Raw genomic sequence first — 13,157 nt, forward strand, 5'->3', positions numbered from 1 at the left:
TAAAAGGAGCTCATCAGTTTAATCTGAACCTTTGGATGATATAAGGTTAGAATTAGATAGTTTACTTTTCAAAAGAAAAATGAGTGATAAGGGTTTGCTAGCCTAAATGCACCCAACTAAAAGGAAGAAAAAATGGTAGGGTAAGTAATGGGTAAGTAGAAGAAAGGTTGCTGAAGTATAAAGTTGATTGGATAAAAGCACATTTATTATGCTTGATTATATGTTTCAATGTGCATGAGCAGTTAAGAAGGTAAAAACAATGGTTTACAAGTTCATTTAATTAACTCCCCTTCATTCTTTTCACACCTTTACTTACTAATTTCCCCATCCACAAGTAAGTTCTAGTACTTAAAATCTTTCAATTCATAAAGGTTTAAAGAATTTCTCTCACTTTTGGTGGGACCAAACCCTTGGCTTAATGACTTATGGACATCAAGTGTTAGAATTCCCTTCATAAAATTCATTTCCCTTCATTACCCTATTAAAACCCATTTTCCTAAGGTTAAACTTCATTTGCCTATGAAAAGTAAACAACCCCATGTTCAAATCCATTTCGTTCAAAAAACCCACAAAAATATTTTATCCTAAGTATAAAGTGTACGTGAATAAAATGCACAAATGTTACATTATGCATTAGTGGTATATTCACTCCACACACTCATTTCATATTAATTTTTAACTTAATTATATAATTCCCGATATACTTTTTCACGTATATTAAATAAATCCCTTATATAAATATCCCAACCGTTAGTTTTAATATAAACTATACTTTGTCCCATATTCCCGACAAAACCCACTTAATACACCACTACGTGATAAAGCTAAACTAATCCTATCATTAAGCCCCGCCCGATCGTTTAATCCCATGATTAAATCCTAATTAATCCCAAACCGCCAAGGATTAAAGCCCTGACCCCCCCCAAAGTCTGTGCTCATATAATCCGTGCACATCCCTCACCCGACTAGCATCCCATCATCAGTGCCTACACCTGAAAGTCCACAGCCATATAGGCTTCACCTGATGACCGACCGTTACTCGCTCGATGAGGTGGTTTTCCCCGGTCCCCCAACTGCTACGTGTCATGCACTAGCATAGATCAGGTGACCCCTCCTAAATACCGCCTCCTCCACAAAAGTGATGCGATGGATTGGGAAACCACCTCCCCGCCAAACCCGAAAACCGCCCACTTTTCATTTGCAAACTACTTGCCAAAAAGTGACGTTGCTCAATAAAAAGGATGAGAATCCCTTTTTCTCTTTTTTTTTCGCTCATTTTATGTGTAAACATCTGCAAACCATTGTGACACTTGCAAACATTTAATTCACCCATTGAACTCCAATTTCACTCCTTAAGAAGCTGCAGAGACCCTAATCAACCTCTCAGTCCGTACTAGAGCCATTCAAACTCTTGCAGTTGCCGAGAACACCTTTAACTTCTACTCGTTCCATACCCCGATCCATTAATGCACGAATAACATTTTCTGCTGCAGTTTGGGCAACAAACACCGAATTTGAAGTTAATTCACCTAATTCGAGGTATTTAAAGACAAATTACCAGTCACCCTTTCAAATTTGAAAATTTTCAGTCTTTAAAAGTATTTTAATTAAGTAAAATTAATTGAAATTACTTTAAATTCAAAGCGCACACCAAAACCTCCTAAAAGCTTCCAGTTTCCTTCAAAACCTATGAATAAACATGTAGTGCCAAATTCAAATCCACAAGAACTGAATTATGGCTGCCCCTGTCGCCATGGATGTCAGACCTATCACAACTCGCCATTTGGACCTTGACCACCTTCCCCTGGCAGATAGGGGCTTTCAAAGCAGAGACACAAGTGCATATGATGTCCTGCTCAAAATTCATTGTTTGAGTAAAGACATATATCTGAACCATTCTGATGACATTGGCCTTTGGGAATCTAGTTTGTCCAAATACCGGTTTCCCCAAGTACATATTTTTCCTGAAATTGTCCATATGTGCCATGCCTGTTACATTCCCAGCTAGAAATCTATAATGTCCCCTGACCAAAAGGTTTTGTTCACAATTACAACTAAATCAATTAATGAGATGTTGCAAGTCCAACTGGGTCCAAACCTGACTCCACTCTCCACTGGGGATTTGTTAGACTTGTACACCAAGTTGAGTCCATCTAGACTGGCCAAAATATTTCAAACCTTCATTGTAGAAGAGCAACACATTCCTAAAGATGCCCCTCCATATGTTTCTTCCATTTTCTTTGAAAGGGGCAAGCATATTGTGACCATGATATCATGTATTTTGGGTTGTACCACAGATGGGTTTGTTGATGAGCTCGTCCTAGCCTTCATGTCCATTTGCACCCCAGGAAAGCCTCCTGCTACTTTGTACAATTATGCCTAATTCATAGCTGAAAGGATGCATGAAAAATTTACTAGAATGCACAATGAAAGAATATTCAAGTACTCATCTGTAATATAGCACATGTTTTTATATTATCAATCAGATAGATTTCTCTTCACCCTCCAGAAGTTGGATACCAGAGGCCAACCCAGGTCAATCATATTTTGGACACCATTATTCCACAAGTATTCATCACCATACACCTATACAGACTTCATTGACTCTTTTGTCCATCCAGTCATGACTATGCTGACAGGAAGTCCTCCACCCAGAATAAGCCAAGAGATCAAAAGAGTCCTCCAATTGTCCAAGCAAAGTAAAGTGGGAGATTGGTACCTTTACCAAAATCACACTGAAATAAGAATCTATGGTTGCCATCTAGCCCCATACAAACTCCCCAAATACCTCCCCATGAGGTTATTTGCTCTAGAGTATTATAGGCAGATAATGAACTCTGATGAAGTCAACTTTGTCTCAGCCAAGAAAAGAACTCAGTTCAAAGTAAAAAATCAGTTAGGCCCTTTCATTTGCAATTCTAGAGAAGCAGGGTAAGAAGCAAATCAGATTCTGCAATAAATGAAGTTCCAAAACAATTTCATGTGGAGATATGACCCTCAAGGGTTTATGACCAAACTTAGACAAAAGGTCAAATTGGGGCCTTACATTCATCACCCCATACCAGAGATAGAAAGATATGCCAATCAATCTGAGTGGTTGGAAAACACTCTCATAGATAGGGATAATACAAAGGTAGATGTTGAAAATACCTTGTGTGATTTAGAAAGACAACTTGATGAAAGCTCATTCTTGTAGGTACCACAACAAGAAGCAACCATGAGTACCCCTACTGTTTTTCAGACTCCTCAGAATGAGGAAAAGAATCCCAAGAGGAACAGAGAGGGAGCCTCTAGTTTAGGTGTGGACACTTCAATTGGGCAATATGAAGCTAGCCAGAGCAAAAGGCCAAGGCTCAATCCTGTTTCAGAATAGGAAGATACAGAAGGCTCAATAGAAGTAACTAATTCTGAGTTATACATGAGCAAGGGCACAACTTGATCTGGAGAAACACAGGACCCATTTTCATCACAAACTCAGATGTTAGAAAGGCAACTTAGTGTATAAGTCTCGTCATTTGGTAGGCCTGCTGATAAAGATAAGGACATAAAGGACATGTTCAAGGAAATCAATATAAGAAATGAGAAACTGAAGGCATAGTCTTATGCAAAGTATCTCAAACTTACACCTACTAATCAAACCAGGTTGATGTCATCTTTTGAGATCAAGGAAGGAAAAATGCAAATGTCTTTCATAAAGCCAACTGTACAACAACCAAGGACATCAACAGATATAAAAAAGATTGATTTTTAGGTATTGGTAAGGGATATTCATCCATTGACCAAATTGAATTTCACAAATAGGCTGGAGAAATGATTTACTCCACCCTTACTGGAAAAGCCATAGCTGCCCATCAATTGCAGAATTCATTAAACAAAATTTCAGTCTAGTATTAGTTGGAGAACGCCTCCTCACAGGCCAAAGACACCAGAATCAAGTCTTTGGAAGACTTAGTGATTGAATTGGTACATGATCCCAAAGACATCAAAGCTACAGAATGATGAAATTGCAACACTTAAAAAGTAATTGAAGATACCTCAACTCCATCATCCCCAGACAAAGGAAGTCTTGGAAAACCAAACCATGCATGACGAGTTGATGGACTTAGTCCTCAAACTAAATGATCAGTTAGGGGAGATAGAGAAGGACTTGGACAATTTAATCCAATTGAAGCAAAGTGATCTTGGCTCTACATCAGGAATGTCATCCCAACAATCTCAACAGCTGTTCCTTCCAGACTGGCAGCCTCATTGGCTCCTACAGCTTCTATGGCCACAACACAACCAGTTTCAACAGAGTATACATCAGAAACAGGTACTTCAGGTGAAGAAGCATCAAAGTTGGTTAAAGCTATGGAAGAAATGTCCATACAGGTATCAATGTTGAATAAGCTGAAAGAAAAGGTGACAAGCTTGGAGACTGATTACAAGCTTGCGAAAATCATGCACAAAGAAGAAGTGCAAAAAGCTGCTAGGATGAGTGAGAGATTAAAAGCCATGGAGAAGGACCTAACATTAAAGGAGCCCCTTGGGTAAGCTAAGGAACTACTATGGGCCAATATCATTGACTATTTCAATGATATTTAGCCATCTATTTAAGTGATTTTTGAATAGATGGATTTAATAAAGATGGCTACAGATGCCATCCAAAGAGTAAAATAAGAATTAGGAGAAATGGTAGGAGATGCTACCAGAATTTCCAGTTCCTTAACAGTAAAAATAAGTATGAGCTTCAAGAATTGGAAATATAGGATAGAACAAAGAAAATTTTGGAAGTGAGAAAGGCCCTCTCCAAGAGAAACTTAATGCTAAACTTGGAGGACAAGTGTCAGAATATGCAGGTAGCCATTGACAGATTTATGGCTAAGTTTCAAATTTTGAGAGAGAAAGGGTTACCTAGTCCCTTAGTAATAAATGACAATCTCATGACACAACAGGATTACAACAACAAAATTAGAGAGCTAGCAAAAGAACCGGTCAATACATCATTAATCAAGGCATTGACAACAGACAAAGTACTTTATTAGACATTTGAAAACTTGTTTTACCTCGAGCATGAGGTAAAACACTTGTTTATAAATAAGCCTATTTTTGTCAAGTACACCGAGGCAGATGAAATATATAAGAGAATGCTAAAATTCGAATTACCTAATGCTAAAACATGGGAGAAATTGACTGATTTACTATGAGAAATATGTAGTAAAAAGGTTAATGTACAGTAAAAGTGAAACAACCAGGTAAAAGGATGAAGACAGATCAACAGTGTCAAAGTGTATCAGTGTCAAAGTGTATTAGATGAAATCCTAAAGGAAATGAAGCTTCCAGCGTAAAAGATCAAACAACAAAGAAACATAAAGGGCTAAAATCAAACCATAAAAGCCCACAGTACCAAAATAAAAGGGACAACATGAAGCAATTCAATAGCTATCTCTATCTTCTTGCAAGAATATATTTTTATTTCCTAGATTAAATCTCAAATTAGTTTGAGATATTTTCTAATAAATTTTTGTATAAATACTTCACAATTTGAAGTATGTAGGGTGGACTCTACTAGACATTTCTATAGACTTTTTGATTAGAAAACCCAGAGGGTTATTGTATCATTTGCTGAGCCAGCAAGCTGGATTGATGAATAAAGATCAGACATTTCAAAGGATTCATGTGTTAAGCGAATTTCAGACAAGTATTCTCATGTGTTGTTGTCATTTTTCTCAAGTTATTCATAATCTTTAATGTTTTTCTCAATCTAAATGTTATAATTGGAATAATATTTCAGAATTTGTTTAATTACACTCTGTCTTAACAGTTATGCATTTGAATGTTTTCTTCTGATATTTAAATTAAAGAATTCTTAATTTCTCTTTGGTTTAGATTGATTTCATGAATATCCAGGTTAAGGATTCTTAATTTCCCTTTGATCTTGATTACCCCTTCATTCCTCATTCATTATCCAGGTCTAAGAACCCTTAACTTCTCTCTCACCCCGAGTGAAACCCTTTCACCCCTCTGTCTCAAAGATCTGAAAACACTTTGCTATCTTGCCCTTTGAAAGTTCCCTTTAGTGAGTTAATCCAGTTTTGCTTCCTTATTGTTTGACTCCATAGCCCAATGGTCTAAAAAGACATCATTCTATCCATCTGTCTAAGCAGATCCCACCACCCAATATCAAATACAAATAAAAAACCCCTTGAACAATCATAGCTAGCCTAAAAACATCTTAACTAAAACAAAGTTAAATTTTAAAGAGAGAGCCCTCTCTGAGCATCAGGAAGGCTAGGTCCTGATCTCCAAAAGCGGTTTGTGGCTACCTCTATTATTTCCTTCTTTTGCTAATTTTTCAAACGAAATTTTGGAGTGATAACATTTCTAGCGACTCCATTGGGGACTTCGATCCTCAGTCTCAAAAAAACTTTAAGGAAACCTTCAATCAAATCTTGAGCCCCTTAAGGTCATTACCCTAGTAAGTTTTCTGAAAATTTCATAAAAACAATTTAAAAACTTAAAATTCTGGCTCCTAAAAAGATTCACTACACTAGGGCCAACTCAGATCCAAACCTTGCAACTGTAGTGGATAACCCATAGAGGATTTTAAGACAGCCAAAAAACGAAGAAACTCAAGCCAGTAGTAGTCAACTAGACAGAGCCAATTCACTCATTGAGGAGTTTTCAACTTTAGAAGAAGTCCCTTTTGATTTGTCATTTGACCTCTCACTATTTAGAACCAAATCTGAGAATGATATCCGTGAAACAATTTTAGACCCTGGGTTTACTCAACTCTTAGAATAAAAAAGGGTTATTCATCCAGATTTGGACAAATTTTTCTTAGATGCTTTTGAAAAATTAGAAGCCTTGACCTCTACGTTGATTAGTAATATATATAGTGCTTATCTTCAACAATTTGTAGAGCTAGCTGCCCTTACTGCTACTGCATCTCAAATTTCTTCACAGTCATCACTCACTGTAAATCCACCTTCCTTTACCACAACTTCATCAATTGTATCTACCACAATTCAATCACCTAAATCACTTATTAATCAATCATATTCATCATCATCTAGTTCACCTCCATTAGTTTCAAGCCCTTCTTCAACCACCTCAACTTTACCCCCCAGTCAAACCAGAATCACAGCAATGGCAAACATATATGCTCCTCTTGTTTTACCTGCCCAACTTCATGCCATGCCTGCAGATTATCAGAGTAAGATTTTCCTGTTTGATGCTACTGGTCATTACACTGCCCAACAACATGTAAACAAGATGTCTGGTTTTTTTTGAATTGCATGAAATAAATGAGGCAAATGTCCAAAATGAGACTCTTTGCCCAAACTTTAATTGGTGATGTCAAGAAGTGGTTTAAATCCTTTCCTGCCAACCACATTGCAGACCTAGAAAATTTTCAAAGGTTATTCATTGATAGATGGGAAAGAAAAAAGAACCCATTGCAAATACTTTCTGAATATGACAATATTATGAGAGATCCCAACGAGTCAGTTCAGGAGTATTTCACTAGGTTTAATAATATCTATAATGCAATTCCAACCAACATTAAGCCCCCACCTGACCTAGCATTAATTAAGTTCCCTAATGGTTTTGATGCTGATATGTCATACCAGCTAAGGGAGAGAAATCCTGAAACCCTTGAACAAATGCAGAGTAATGCTGTTAGTGTAGAATCTAGCCTGTTAGCTAGGAAAGCACAAATGAGGAATGGAAAGAAAGTTGTATTTAAAGAATAAGCTTCAACTTCAGATGGAAAAATAGATGTTTTAGCTAAAAGTTTAGAAAGAATTATGGATAGGTTAGATATCATGGATAGGAAAAACCAATGGGAGAATCAACAACAACAACCCCCAATAAGAAACCCAAATTTTAGGAAGAACCCTAATGATGCAAAAAATACTACACTAGACCAATAGATTAGGCCACCCTTCCAAGAAAATTATGTTGAGGAATCACAAAACCAAGAAGCAAAGAATGATAGCCACATTAACTTACTAGAGACCATAGAGCAAGACACTGTTTTTCTTACTCAAGAATAACAAGAGTTATATATGCTCCTGCAATTACAATTAGAATCTGGTGAATCTTTTGATTTAAAGTAGGGATATGAATCAACTATATATGAGGTACATAAACAATATAGCTTGAGAAGTAAGAAGAATAACGAAACTCCCATTAAAAGATCCATCCAAACTCAGACTAAGATAATAAAAGAAACTCCAGTTAAAAAAGTATTAGAAATTCTCTCTAAGGGAACACCTGAAACTTCAACCCCTAGGATTGTAGATGTAACCTCTAATGAAACCCAAACAAAGCCAATCATTGAAAACAATCAAGATAAAATAAATGAAGGTAAAATAATAGAAACACAGATTGAAATGCCTACCACTGAGAAACAGGATAAAGACACTCAAACTGCACACATTAAGGAAGATCACAAATAGACCTCAGCTCCCTTTCAATATTAAAAATCAGATAGCTAAGTTAAATATATCAGTTCCTTTGACCAAACTGGTAAAAAATGAAACTTATAGGTCCGAGATAATTGAGACTTTGAACATAGGAGAGGGAGAGGATTCTATTAATTTAAATGATTACCGGCCTGAATTGTTGTTTGGCCCTGAGGCCAATGGAATTCATTAGTAAGGGGGAGTTCCTCAGTTTTACATCAGTCTAAACATTCATGATAAAATTTTGCATAACGTTATGTTGGACTCAGGAGCATCCCACAATCTCATGCCAAAAGCAATAATGGAAAGATTGAACCTAGACATAACCAGGCCTTATAAGGATTTATTTTCTTTTGACTCTAGCCAAGTTAAATGCCTTGGTTTAATCAAAGACTTATGTGTAACTCTTGTCCAGTGCCCTGCAAAGAGCATTCTGATGGACATTGTAGTTGCAGATATCCCACCAAAATATGGAATGCTACTATCTCGCTCATGGGGAGAAAAACTGCAGGGATCTTTGCAGTTGGATATGTCTTATGCCACCATATCTATTTTTGGCCAACCAAGAAAATTATATAGGGAGACATTGATGAAGTACATGGTTAGTAGTGAGGAGAAGCCCCAAAACTTTCCCATATACTCCATGCACTTAGATATGGACTCCTTCATTTTATAGAATGCAGAAACTGATAAAAAGGAAATCACAGCCAAAGACGTTAAGAAAATAGCTGATAGTGAGAACATATTCCATGAGTCACTTTGGCATTTAGACTTTGATGTGTCTGTAAATAGGTTGGGGGATGGTGCAGGAGTCTGGATACATAATATGGAAAATAACCATGCTGAGGGACATGCTTTTAGATTGAACTTCAAATGTACCAATAACATGGCCGAATATGAAGCCCTGATTCTAGGGTTACAATTGGTTAGGAAATTGGAAGCCAAAAGGGTTTTTGTCATGGGAGACTCAGAGCTGATTATGAAACAAATCAGTGGTGAATATTCTGTCAACAACCATAGGCTTGGTAGATATAGGGATACTGTTTTAGACTTGGTCAAGGACCTCCTGGAATCAAACTTTGCTGCCATTCCAAGAAAACAAAACATGCAGGCCCACACTCTGGCTACCTTTGCTAGTACATGTAAGTTGTCATTCCAACCAAACCACCAATACTCTGCAGAGGTCAAACACAGACCTGTTATACCAGATAACCTTAAGTATTGGTAGATCTTTTCCCAGGACTCTCAGATCTATGATTTTATGAACAATGAAGGTGACTTTCAGAACTATAAGATAGATACCGACTACACAATAGACAGTATTGTAGAAAGTAGCTTAGATGTAAATGTTTTGATGTACATAAACCAACTAAATTTACTAAGGTAGAAATAGATAGTTTAGAGAATGTAGAGATAGATGAAATAATGGATGATGATCCTGAGATTCTTAATTTAAAAGATAATTTTGTACCTTTAGAGCATTTGTTTGACTCTAATGATGTAGCTAGAATGCCCAAGATGGAACCTAAAGAGCTGACATAGAAGAAGTTAATATAGAAACTGAAGATAATCCAAAGCTCATTAAGATATCTAAAGCCTTGCCCCCAGAGGAAAAGGTCAAATATATAAATTTGTTTAAAGAGTTCCAGGGTGTATTTGCATGGAGTTATGAAGACTTAAAATCTTATGACACTAGCATAATCCAACACAAAATACCTCTAAAAGAAGACCATAAACCTTTCAAACAGAAACTTAGAAGGATAAATCCAATTCTTATGCCATCCATAGAAAAAGAGGTTAAAAGGATGTTTGATGCTCAAATAATAGCACCCATTAGATACTCAGACTGGATTTCAAACATAGTTACAACTAGGAAAAAGACAGGTGAAATTGGATTTTGTGTAGATTTTAGAAACTTGAACAAGGTTTCTTTAAAAGACAACCACCCCTTACCTAAAATGGACCATATATTGCAAAGGGTAGTCGGCTCATCTAGGATTTCACTATTAGATGGATTCTCTAACTATAACCAGATATTAGTCCAACCCGAGAACCAACCGAAAATTGCTTTTACTACTCCTTGCAGTACCTTCATGTATTTGAAGATGCCCTTTGGATTAATAAATGTAGGTGCCACATTCAAAGAGCTATGGATATAGATTTTGCCAAAGAAATCCATGATTTCTTAGTAGTATACCAGGATGACATTACATTTTTCTCTAAATCAGATAATGAACACTCAGACGACCTTAGAAATTTTTTTATCAAATGCAAGAAATTTGGGATTTCTTTGAATCCTAAAAAGACACTTTTTGGTCTAGAAGAGGGAAAGATGGTAGGACACATCATATCTAAATATGGGATTAGGATAGACCCTGCTAGAATAGAAGCCATTTTGACCATTTCCCATCCCCGAAACATAAAAGAGCTACAATCATTTCTAGGTAAGATTAATTTTCTTAGGAGATTCATCTCAGATCTAGCAGAATTAATTAGGGAATTAAATAACATGTTAAGAAAGGACTCATCAATCAATTGGACATTGGAGGCCAAACATTCCTTCAAATCTATTAAGGAAGCATTAACCAGGACTCCAGTCCTGATTAGTCTTGACTTGAACAAAGATTTTATTATTTTTTCATTTGCTTTAGAACACACCATTGCAACAGTCTTGCTGCAAAAGAACAATAAAAAATATGAACAACTAATAGCATTCTTTAGTAAATCCTTAAGAGATTCCACACTAAAATACAACATCATGGAAAAGCAGGCATTGGCTTTGGTTAAAGCTATCAAATATTTTAGAGTATACATCCTGTACTCTCACATCATTGCTTATATTCCAAACTCTGTAGTTAAGGACATTTTGACTCAAAATGGGCCTGAAGGAAAAAGAGGTAAGTGGATTGCCACAATATTGGAATATGACATAGAGATAAAACCTACCAAGCTCATCAAAGGCCAAGGTTTAGCCAAACTCATGGCTGAATTGAACTGTCAGGTCTTTGATATCAACTTCATTAGTGCTTTGGATGATTAGGAGGAGATGGCGACTCCATAGATTAGTGAACCTTTTACTGAATCACCATGGTATGCAGATATTACATTTGTATTAGTAAACTTACAAGCTCCTCCTGGACTGACAAGAACTAAAGACAGATTCTTAAAAATGAAGTCATTAAGATATTGTGTTATAGATAATGCATTGTTTTGGAAGGACAATAGTGGTATTCTCTTAACATGTTTATTAAAAGATGAAGCTGACAAGATTTTACAAGAATTTCATGCAGGAGACTGTGGAGGACACTTGTACTGGAAGAGTACTGCTGACAAGATTTCGAGGGTTGGTTTTTACTGGCCTAATTTGTTTGCAGATGTAAAAAAACATGTGACCTCCTGTCACAAATTCCATATTTTTGAGGGAAAGAGGAAACTGTTACCTTTGCCTCTTAAACCAATTTCCACTGAGATGCCATTACAACAATGGGGGTTAGACTTCATTGGAGAAATACACCCCCCATCCTCATCTCAGTATAAGTGGATTCTAACAGCCACAGACTATTTTTCCAAATGGATCGAGGCCATACCTTCTAGGAAAGACACAGACATTGTCATAATCACCTTCCTAGAAAGTAATATCCTTTCAAGATTTGGATGTCCCCAGAAGCTCATTACTGATAATGCAGCAACTTTTAAGTCCAAAAGAATGATAGATTTCTGTAATAAATACCATATCACCCTTGGCCATTCCACAACCTATTACCCTCAAGGTAATGGACTAGCAGAGTCATCCAACAAAATCCTGGTCAATATTATCAAAAAGTTACTGGAGGATAATAAAAAGACATGGAACAAGAAGTTAGTCAATGCCTTATGGGCAGATAGACTGACTACTAAAAATTCCATTGGAACATCACCCTATCAACTAGTTTATGGAATGGATGCAGTTTTCCCACCATCCTTGGGAGTGTTAGTCATGAAAATCCTTTAGGAACTACAGGTGGAACCAAACAACATTCAAAGAAGAATAAACCAAACTATACACCTGCAACAGACCAGAGAAGAGGTATATGTAAAATCACAGATAATCCAGGAAAAAATCAAGAAAGTCTTTGATAAAAAGACTAAAGCAGATGATTTTCACATAGGAGACAAAGTCCTGAAATGGGATTCAAGGAGAGAAGATAAAGGCAAACATGGAAAATTTGATTTTCTATGGCAGGGGCCTTATGTCATTTTTTTTTAAACTATAATGGTTATATTAATTATTTAAAACTGGTTGGGCTGAAACAAAAACAACCATCATTACAATATTCAAAATTCCTTTTAGTTGTAGCTCTCCTTTTCCTTACATAGGTGTAGATTTACTCTAGATTATGGGATCGGGTTCCATGTAGGTTCTTCATCATTCTTGCTTAAGGCTCCTTGTGGCAGGAGGCATGCTAGGTTTGCTTTTGCGTATGCTTCCTTATTTGAGCCACGTAGAATATGGAAAAGGAGATAGGAAGAGAAGTCTTGGAGCACATATCTCAGCCTTTGAAGTGTCTTGTTGAGCGCCGGATTACTGAAGTGGTCCTTCGAATTTAATATCTTTATCAAAATTTCTGAGTCCCCGAAGACTTGTATTTCCTTAATGCCTTTTTCATGTGCTATCTGACAGGCTTTTAGCAACCCAAGGATTTTGGCCTGGTTGTTGGTTCTCTGTCCAAG

The sequence above is a fragment of the Pinus tabuliformis genome, chromosome 4_2 (genome assembly GCF_031772625.1).
Source record: "Pinus tabuliformis cultivar Carrire ecotype Pingquan chromosome 4_2, CPIR1, whole genome shotgun sequence".
NCBI classification, from domain to species: domain Eukaryota; kingdom Viridiplantae; phylum Streptophyta; class Pinopsida; order Pinales; family Pinaceae; genus Pinus; species Pinus tabuliformis.